General features: G+C 37.0%; 1 pseudogene; it reads right to left on the bottom strand.

Annotated features, from left to right (window-relative positions):
* Nucleotides 1-2,266: 2,266 nt before the first annotated feature.
* On the bottom strand, nt 2,267-3,026 carry LOC119530522 (annotated as a pseudogene).
* Nucleotides 3,027-10,689: the final 7,663 nt, after the last annotated feature.

Genomic DNA, 10,689 nt, shown 5'->3' on the forward strand with positions numbered 1-10,689 from the left:
CCACTTGAACTGTCCATGCTTGTGTGTGAAGTCAACCTTTTCACCATCCCCTGCTATTTATTCAAGGACACCAGGCCAGGAATTGTCCCCCTTTTCTCTTGTACTTTTCCTTTCTCCTGGATCTTTTCCACAACCTATAAACATGTTGTAATATCTCCCATCATAAAACAATTAACAGCTAGCAAACAAAACCTTTCCTCAAACTTTCCCTTCATTTACTGGTTCGTTTTTTAAAAATCCAAGTTATAGCAAAACTCCTTATGGTTGTTAGATTCCACCACTTCTCCCATCCGCTCAGGAGTTCAGTGTAGTTAGGCTTTTGTCCCCACCACTCTGAGAATGCCCTTCTCAAGTTCGTGAGTTCTTGTCTCTCCTCTTATCCAACGTGGCAGCAGCATTTGTCACGATGGATCACTCAGTCCTTCTTCTGCCTTCCTTGTCTCCTTTCCTCCATTGTCTCTGCTGGTTCCTCCTCTTCCCTCCTGCCTCTTAACGTTCGAGTCCCAGGACACACTCCTTGGCCCTCCCTTCTCTAGCTACATTCCCCTAAAGCAGGATTCTTAACCCGGGCTTCCCAGACCTGGTGTCTGTGAATCGGAAGGGAAACATTTCTTTTTATTGTCAATAGCCTTTAAATGAAATTTAGCATATCCTTCAATTATTAGTGCAGGCAACCGAATGACAGTAATGTTAGCTGTCTCTGTGACTTATAGCCAGTAGGAAGTTACAAAGCTTTATATCAATGTTAAATTTATTGATCTTGGTCATTGAGTTTAAGGTGGTTACATAAATGAATATCCTCTGTCTTAGGAAATGTACATGGAAGTATGTGTTCAAAGAGCATGATGTATACAGCCTACTCTGTATGTTTAGACAATAGTAGATGATAGATAGATAGATGACAGATACATAGAATGATATGGCAAATGTGGCAAAATGTTAAAATTGTTGGATCTGGATATTGAGGGGATGGTAAGTTGGAGGTATGTAGGTTTTGTATTATTCTTGCAAAAGTCCTATAAGTTTGAAATTATTTCTAAACTAAAAAGTTCAAAGGAAATTACAGGTATTTTCACATCATATTACAGTTATAGACATCATGAAATGTTTATGCACATCAGTTCTTTGAAGTGATAGTAGTTATTATGCTCACTGCTAGATATCACTGTTCCTTTTTTTATTTTTTTATTTTTTTACACTGATGTTCATAGCAGCATTGTTAACAATTGCCAAGAGATGGAAACAATCCAAGTGTCCTTCAACAGATGAGTGGATAAACAAAATGTGGTATATACATATGATGGAATATTATACAGCAGTTAGAAGGAACAAGGTCCTAAAAGATGCGGCAACATGGATGAACCTTGAAGATATAATGCTGAGTGAAATAAGTCAGATACAAAAGGAGAGATATTGTATGTTACCACTACTATGAACTCCCTGAACAATGTGGAATCAAAATCTTATAATATAGAATATTGGGGACCTGGAGATAGAAGCTAGTGAAGGGGGAATGATAACCTAATACGATCAGATATGTTAATGAGGGTGAATTTAAAGGTATGGGAATGGATAGGGGTGATGGCTGTTAATGGGATTATAAGTATAAGAGCTGCACTGAAGGCAAACAGGAATGAAGAAGGTTGTTTAAAGGCATGTATCCCACAGATCAGCACTACAAATATAGATAGGCTCTTGTGTGATATACTTCTAAGGTATCATACTGGTACAGAGAGTTGACAACAGAGTGGTATATGGGAAAAAAATCTACCTATTGCATACTAGGTGCTATAATTCATAGGAATACCTTACTAATACCAAACAAATACTAGGGACAAATAATTAAGGGCTGAAAAGAGCTATGGGGTGTTTTGAGTCATGAGAATTGTTTCAAGTGGAAAGTGATGGGGATTGTACAACTAAGTGATGATAATGTGAGATACTGATTGATATCATGGACAAAACACATGCTATGTGAAATTAGGAAACCCCTACTTTATAAACCAAGCCCTTGATCTTGAGACTTGTTCTTGTGAAACTTATGGTTGTAAAGGGAGGCTAAGCCCACCTATAATTATGCCTAAAAGTCACATCCAGAGAACCTCTTTTGTTGCTCAAATATGGACTTTTTCTCTTTAAGCCCAACTCTGCGAATAAATTCATCACCCTCCCCAAAATGTGGGACAGGACCCCCCAGGTGAGTGAGTCTCCCTGGAGACACAGAACATGGATTCTGGAAATGAGCCTGACTCGGGCATCGAGGGGTTTAGAATACCTCAGGTTCAATGTGCCTTGGAAATAGAGATGTAGTGAGGTATTTGTATAAAATTCTCATGTCATCTTGTTTTAGTCCACTCCTTTTTCTCTTCCTATACTATGTTCACTTCTTTCAAGGTTCAACTTTCCTAATGTCTTGTTTACAACTGAAACTATAAGGGAGACTTACACTCTTAAGCAGATTTGTTTTTTCTGCCAAGTAGAAAGAGAAGTTTTGGGTCCAAAGGTAAGACTGATGAAAGAATTTTTCTACTCTTTCTTTTACAAACTTGACACCTCCATCTTCCCTGGCTTTCAGAAATGTACCATTAAAAAGCTTGTACATGCTGTGGCACTGTTATACCACAACAGTTGTCCAACGACTCTTCTTGGTATTCAACATTTGGCTTTCCATCTTTACTTTGCTTTTCGATTATAGGATTCTGAACAACCATGACCATCCAGAAATTTTCTTCTGGTTCATTGAAGAACTGTCTGTTCTTCTGTGTACACAAAGATTTTGCAGATTTTGATGGACTAAAAGTTCTTGTACAGTGTACAATAGCTTCACATAAGCCAACATTTCTAATTTTTTCATTCTTTTCAGCTTCATTTGGATGATTAAACAAAATTCTGTTTTCCTCCTCTCCTTCACATGGCTTGATGTGCGGGCTGTGGATGAAGAAGCTCAGCAGTGCTGGTGGGACCTGCTTCTCCTGGGCCGCCCCAGCCCTAGCTCTGGCTCCTGCCCCGGCCACTGCTGCTGCCATCTCGGCCCGGCGCCCACCTCAGGAGCCTCCCTCCGCCCTCCCAGAGACCTAGTTATTACTGTTTAATATACAGTATTAATTAAAAGTACATATTTACCATAGTTCATGTTTTAAATATTTGATGACATTTCATTATAATTGGTTTTTTCGTACCCCTAAGTTTTTAATTTTATGCATTTAAGAGGTTATCTGAAGAAGGAATCTGAGTGTTTTAAGAGACTTTCCAAGGAGATCATGGCAACAGTCCCAATCCTAGGGAATCTCTAATCTCACAGCTTTAAATACTGTTGGAATGTTCGTGCCTCCTGTGACTGTTAGGTTCACGTGTCAACTCGGCCAGGTGATGGTGCCCATTGACTAGTCAAGCAAGCACTGGCCTATCTGTTGCTGTGAGGACATTTCGTGGACTTAAATCATTAGGATGTTGATTGCATCGATGGCTGATTACATCTGCAGTCAGCTAAGGGAGTGTCTTCTGTAATGAGAGATGTTCAATCTAATCAGTTGAAGCTTTTAAGGGGGAGGTATAGTTTTTAGCAGTCAGAAGAGACATTCTTCATCTCCACTTCAGCCAGCCAGCCTCTCCCGGGGAATTCATCGAAGACCTTCATCGGAATTGCCAGCTGGCAGCCTGCTCTAGGGAATTTGGACTCATGCATCCCCACAGGTGCGTGAGACACTTTTTATAAAATCATGTAGTATTTACAGATATCTCCTGTTGGTTCTGTTTCCCTAGAGAACCCTGACTAACACACCTCTCATTTTATATTTCCAGCTACACCCTCCCTTTTCAACTACCAAAATAGTATATCCAACTGTCTACTCAACATTTCTCCTTGGATGTCTAGTTAGTTCCTAAAACCTAACATTTCAAAAACCAAGCTCCTGTTGCTCACCCATTCACAAAACCTGTGACTTCTTCCCCCATCAGTAAAGGCCACCTCCACGGTTCCAGCTGCTCAGGCCCAAAACCATGGAGTCACCCCTGACTCCTCTCTTTTGTGTGCCACATCTGATCTAGCGGCAGTCCCATGGGCTCTATCCTTTAAGTAGATGCAGGATCCATCTACTTCTCACCAGCTCTACACCTTCCATCCTGGTCCAAGCTACACTCTTCTCAGGCCTGGAGGTTTTTAATAGTCTCTTAGTAGCACTCACTCCTGCCACTGCTGTCCCCTCTCCCCAACACACACAGAGTCTGTTATCAAAACAGCAGCTGGAGTGATCCTGTTAAAACAGACATTAATCAGATCATGCTGCTTCTCTTCTTAGAACTCTCCAATGGCTTCCCAACTCAAAGTAAAAGCCAAACTTTTTGCAGCAGCCCATGAGCCTCCAGGATTTGGCCCTGCCTCTCTCTGTGACCTAAGTCCCACCACTCTCCCCTCATTCCACTCCAACCACTTCTTGTTATTCCTGCATATACTGAGTGTGTCCTACTACACGGATTTTGTACTTGCTGTTCCCTCTGCCTGGATGGAATAGTCTTTGTGAAGTTTTGCTTCCTTATATATAAACTAGCAGCTCCTTTTACCATACTCCTCATTACCTTTTCTATGCTTTATTTTTCCCCACAGCTTTCATCACCACCCAACATATTACTAGTTAATTACTTTTTTATTGTATTTCTCTCCCTTTAGAGTGTAAGCTCTAGGCATATTTTTTTTGTCCTTTTTGATCATGGCTATATTCCTAATGCCTGGTACCTATAAGTTCTCAGTAAATACTTAAAGAATAAGTGATTTCTTCTATTCCTCACAGCTTTTTCAGCATCTTTATGAGATAAGGATTTTAGGATCTGTGTTAAATAAAATTTTCAGAAACTTATTATTTTAAATCAGAGTTATAAATGCAAACATGTTTTAATATTAATATTTTACTAAATTCTATAATCAAGTATAGCATTTCCACACATAAGAAGTATTTTATCAACACCAATGATTTTTCTAATGATTAAAGCTATGGTATAGGATCTTGTTTTGAGTCTCATTAGGAAAAGTGTTAGAAACCTCATTTAATGCCTGCCCTATAAACACAATTACATTTTAAATTAAAGGCATTCTATAAAAATACAAAATTGAAGAAGATACAGTTATGATTATCCCTTTGCTTTTTTAGAAGTCTAGGCTGTCCCCAGAAACGTGTTTTATGGCAAAAATACTGTAATGAAAATTTATTCATTGTGAATTATTTTGTGAACCTAAAAAAGTGATTTGATATTTTGAGATAGTAGTATTTATACTATAATTACAGCAGGAGACATTAATGGCCACTTTTGTCATTCTCAACATTACTTGCTTTCCTTGAATCTAACCTGTTCAAGCTAGAGAAAAAAACTAGATAGTTAGACTAGATTATTCTGTGGTCCCTTCCAATACTAATATACTACGATTAAATGTGTCAATGAGTAAGTAGTATGCTTTTAGAGAAACAGAATTATTCACATTTAGAAAAAAGCAATGTGGTGCTTTTTGTTGGCTATTACATGTTTTCTTATTAATTAAAGTGCTAAAGTATAAAAGATATTAAGCTTCTTTTTCCTGGATTCTCAGAAGAGCCCTATCAGTTGTATCTCCAAAGTAACCAGCTCTTACCATATGCTGTGCTAAACCCGAGTCTAAATCGCTGTCCTCTTTTGCCTGGATTGCTGCAGAAGTCTTCAAACTTCTGAGAATCACTGACTTAGCAACACCCTGCATTTCCTTTCCACATAGCATCCACACAATCTTCCCTTGGTGATTTTACATGGCCGTTAGGTCAGAATATGATCTCCTTACATGGCTACAAAGCCTCATGGGGGTGGGTGGGGGGCAGGGAACCTGCCCATCCCAATGACCTCTCCTCCTACCTCTCAACCCTCATTCACTGTCTTCTTTCTGCCCCTTGAACATGCTGAATCCAGGGCTCTTGTTATTCTGCCTCTCCTTCCTGTGAAGCTCTGTCTTGAGATCTTTTCATCATGTGGGTATCAGTTCAGATGGGACCTCCTCAGAGATGCCTGCCTCAGTTGCTACAACCAAAGTAGCACCCTCCCTCTAGCCAATTATTCTACTTCATTTTAATCAAAAAACCTACCATGGTCTGCAGTTGTATTAATCACTTGTTCATGTGTTTTTTATCTGTCTCTCCCTTTTAAAATGGAAGCTCTTTGAGGACAAGTACTTGTCATCATCTACTACCAGCTCTCCACACCAGGAGTAGCGCCAGGCTCATATAGGGGCTGAGTGAATTTATGTTCAATCAGTGGATGAATGAACCAGGTGCACATGACAGCAAAATTAATAACCAGGAGGATATGTCACTCAGAAGGGCCACTCACTTAAATGGATAGCCTCGAATACTTTTCTTCATTTGCCATGAGTTTAATGTATAATTCCAAGCCCATGCTCCTTAATATGACTATTAACTCTTGTAACAAAACTATTCTTTAAAACTCATTATCCTGATGCAGACTAGCAAATTTTGATCAAAAATCTAGAAAAGCTCTCTAGGGAAGCCAGAAATGGATATTGGACAAGAAAACAGACATTGTATTTGGTTAAACAATAAACTGACATTGTATTTGGTTAAACAATAAACTGAATGTAAAAGCTTTAAAAGTATGTTTATTATTAAAAGTAAATAATATATTTTTGAAGGCCATCAATTTAGCAAAACATTTGAAATAATCTTTGCAATGTAGTTTCTAGAATGAGCAATGAATGAAAAAGCAGCCATCCATTTTATTTTAGATACAGAGAAAGAAAAGAATTGGTATTAAATATATGCTGGGTTTCTGTATTAGATGTAAATGTTTCTTAATAATCAATGGCAAACTTGTTATAGACTATACTGGGTTGCATATATTTTTGGGTGTTGATAATGCTTTAAATATTAATTTGATACTATTGCCTTTCTTCGTTTCTGTGTATATTGTTTGTGTACAGTCATAAAACCTCCTGCAACCTAGAAAACAAGAGCATGCAATAGGCACTTACTGTTGGGAACTTAAGCAGAGTTCAATAGCTATAAAGGATTTCATTAATAGGAAAAGAACAAGACAAACCCTTTGTTGACCTTTGTTTCACATTAAAATGACCAGAGTTTGACACCAAAACGACAGCTGGTTAAAACAGCTTGAGATTTCAAAGTGCTTGAGTATATATAAATATTATGACTGTCTCATAAGTGTGTGGGAAGACACTTTAAGAAAGGTCCTTGGTTTAACAGTTTTCTACATTCTCCCCTTTTGGTTAGGGAGAAATAGCACAGAAAAAGTTTTATCTTCTAGATTTAGAGGAAATGGAATACTTAAAACATGTAGTTGAACTCAACAGAAGCAAGATTAGAGGTTAGTACTGTGGATATAAATTACTACTTTGTGTACAATCCTAGGGTTCAGATTCCTGTAGTTTGATAAGTATTGATGGACACTGCTCCAAATTAACTTTATGTAATTAAATATCAATAGTAATAGAATGTAGAAAATGCACCACCAAAATTCATTTTGCCAGATCTTTTCTACATCAGAATACGAGTAGGACAACGAGCACTCTCAGAGTTCAAAGGTAAATCCTGGACCAATCATTCTAAGGCTCTGGTCTCACAGTTTTCCAAGAGGCATACCTGCTATCAAGCCTTGACTTTTAAAAATTGTCTTGACTTTATTTTTTAAATCTCAAACACATTAATTTTTATCTTAACATCATGTAATAGTTACTTAGAGTCTTCTGTACAGTTTTCCATAGGCGAAGAAAATGGGATGGCAGAGTAGAAAGAATAGGAAGCAAGAAGGATAAACAAAAGTCAGAATGATGTAGTTTGTTATTAGACCGAATAGATTAAGATTATCAGCAGGACAGAGTTCAGGGAGAAGCTTTCCCATGAGGCTTGTAACATTTTTAAAAGGCAGTGCCGTCAATTAGTGAAGAATTAATTCTGAAAAGTGAAGCTTGACTCAGGCTGTCTAATCAGGGTGTGGAGTGCAGCTCAAGGGTGAGGGGTGCACGGCAGAGAAAAGGCTGTGCAGACTCAAACCGGCGGAAGAGAGAAGGAAGAGCAAGACGGCATGTTTGGAGTAGGCTGCGATGATTGATTTTATTTTAATGATTATTTTTTAATTTTTAAAAACGTAATGCATGCACATGGGGCAGAATTCAGATAATATAGCCTATTATTATTTGTATTAATAATACAAATTATTGATGCAAATTATTGATTTGTTTTATTAATGCAAATAATATTATTTGTATTATTATTTGAGAATAATAATGAGAATGAGAATTAAGTCTGCTTCCCACCCCAATTCCCAGTCCCTCGGTTTCCCTCGAGAGGCTAAACACTTACTTGTAAATGCTTCCAGAGATGTCCTATGCATAAACAAGCGTTTATTTACGCTTCCTATTTTTATACAAAAGAAACATGATATACAATGCCTACATTTTTCACCCAAATAGCAGGCAAATCATACTATTCTACACCTTGCTTTTTTAACCTAATAGATTGTAGACTTTATCCCTCCTATTAGCCTCAATCCTTTTTAAGAGCCGCCTTATATTCAACTGCATGAAAGTGCCATAATTTTTTTTAACCAATCCTTTACCGATGAACTTCTAAGTTGTTTCTAATCCTTTGGTCTCATAAACAATGCTTCAGTAATAACCTTGTACATATATGAGATTATATCTTTTTATATTTTTGCTCAAAATTATTAGAATGTGGATGGAGAGAACACAAAATAAATTTCTCATAATTATATTGGTATATTTAGGACATGCCAATATATTCTGGGATAAAGGGATATTAGTATGAAGTGTTATTATTAAATTAATAAAAAACTTAGAATGATAGAGATTCCTTGCTCCAGAAATAAATACATAAATAGCAATATATTATGTTGGTATTTTGGTTCTAATCTTCACAAAAATAAAAGTTCAAGATTAGAGTGAAGGTACCACAACATTGTGAGTATGCCTAATCCCACTGAATGATACACTTGGGAGTGGTTGAGATGGGAAAATTCATGTTTTATATATGTTTCCAAAATTAAAAAAAAAAGGAAAGTGCAACTAAAGAGATGATGACAATTAAATGCAATATGTGATCCTGGATGGAATCTAATAAGGGAGGAGAAAAGCCTCAAAAGGACATTATTGGGACATATGAAAACATTGGAATATAGACTGTAAGCTTTATATTAATGTTAAGCTTCTTGAACTTGATAATTGCATTTAAGGTGGTCACTTAAGTGAATGTCCTTGTTCTTAGGAAATGTACATGACAGTATTGAGTGTTCAAGGAGCATATGTACAACCTATACTAAAGTATTCAGAAAATGGATTGATAAATAGACAGATAGATAGATGGATTAATAGATAGTTGGATAGATAGATAGAAAGATATGACAAATGTGGCCAAATGTTAAAATTGGTGGATCTAGGTATCTACAGGGTAAGGGTGATGGTATGTTGGAGTTCTCTGTATGGAGTTTATATTATTTTTGTAATTTTCCTATAGTTTTTTATTTTTTTTAATTTTTATTTCAAAACAATTTCAAACATATAGGACAGTTGCAAATACAATACAAACCCCATACAGAGAACTCCAACATCCCCCCCACCCCCAGATATCTGTATTTACCAGTTTTACATTTTGCTACCTTTGCAGTACATTTCTTTCTTTCCTTCCTTCCTTCCTTCCTTTCCTTCCTTCCTTCCTTCCTTCCTTCTTGAGTTCAAAAACCATTGATTTGACCTTAGCGTTTGTGTATTTTTTTATCATGTGGGAAGTAAATAGTGGAGTTATAGCTCAAAAATTATTGACTTCTATTTGTATTCCATTGTGTTTGGAGAATGTTCTTTGAGTATATTCATTTTTTTTTTTTTTTTCAAAATTCTTGAGGCTTGTTTTATGTCTCAGCTTATGGTCCCTTCTGGGGAAAGATCTGTGATCACTAGAGAAAAATGAGTGTCCTGTTGATTTGGGATGTAAGGTACTATATATGTCTGTTAAAATTCTCTATATCTCTTTCTCCTTTCTTTGTCTCTCTGTTGGTAGGGCTTCCTTTAGAATCTGAAGTAGGGCAGGTCTTTTATTGGCAAAGTCTCTCAGCATTTGTTTGTCTGTGAAAAATTTAAGCTCTTTCTCAAATTTGAAGGAGAGTTTTGCTGGATAAAGTATTCTTGGCTGGAAATTTTTCTCTCTCAGAATTTTAAATATGTCATGCCACTGCCTTCTTGCCTCCATAGTGGCCACTGAGTAGTCACTACTTAGTCTTATATTATTTCCTTTGTATGTGGTGAATTGCTTTTCTCTTGCTGCTTTCAGAACTTGCTCCTTCTCTTCAGCATTTGACAGTCTGATCAGAATATGTCTTGGGGTGGGTTTATTTGGATTTATTCTATTTGGAGTTCACTGGGCATTTATGCTTTGTGTGTTTATATTGTGTAGAAGGTTGGGGAAGTTTTCCCCAACAATTTCTTTGAATATTCTTTCTAGACCTTTACCCTTTTCTTCCCCTTATGGGACACCGATGAGTCTTAAGTTTGGACGTTTTATTTTATCTATCGTATCCCTGAGATCCATTGCGATTTTTTCCATTTTTTTTTCTCCATTCTTTCTTTTGTTGTATCATTTTCTGTTCTGTGGATTTCTAGGACACTGAGATGTTGTTCAGCTTCCTCTA

This window comes from Choloepus didactylus, chromosome 3, assembly GCF_015220235.1.
Source record: "Choloepus didactylus isolate mChoDid1 chromosome 3, mChoDid1.pri, whole genome shotgun sequence".
In the NCBI taxonomy this organism is placed as follows: Eukaryota; Metazoa; Chordata; class Mammalia; order Pilosa; family Megalonychidae; genus Choloepus; species Choloepus didactylus.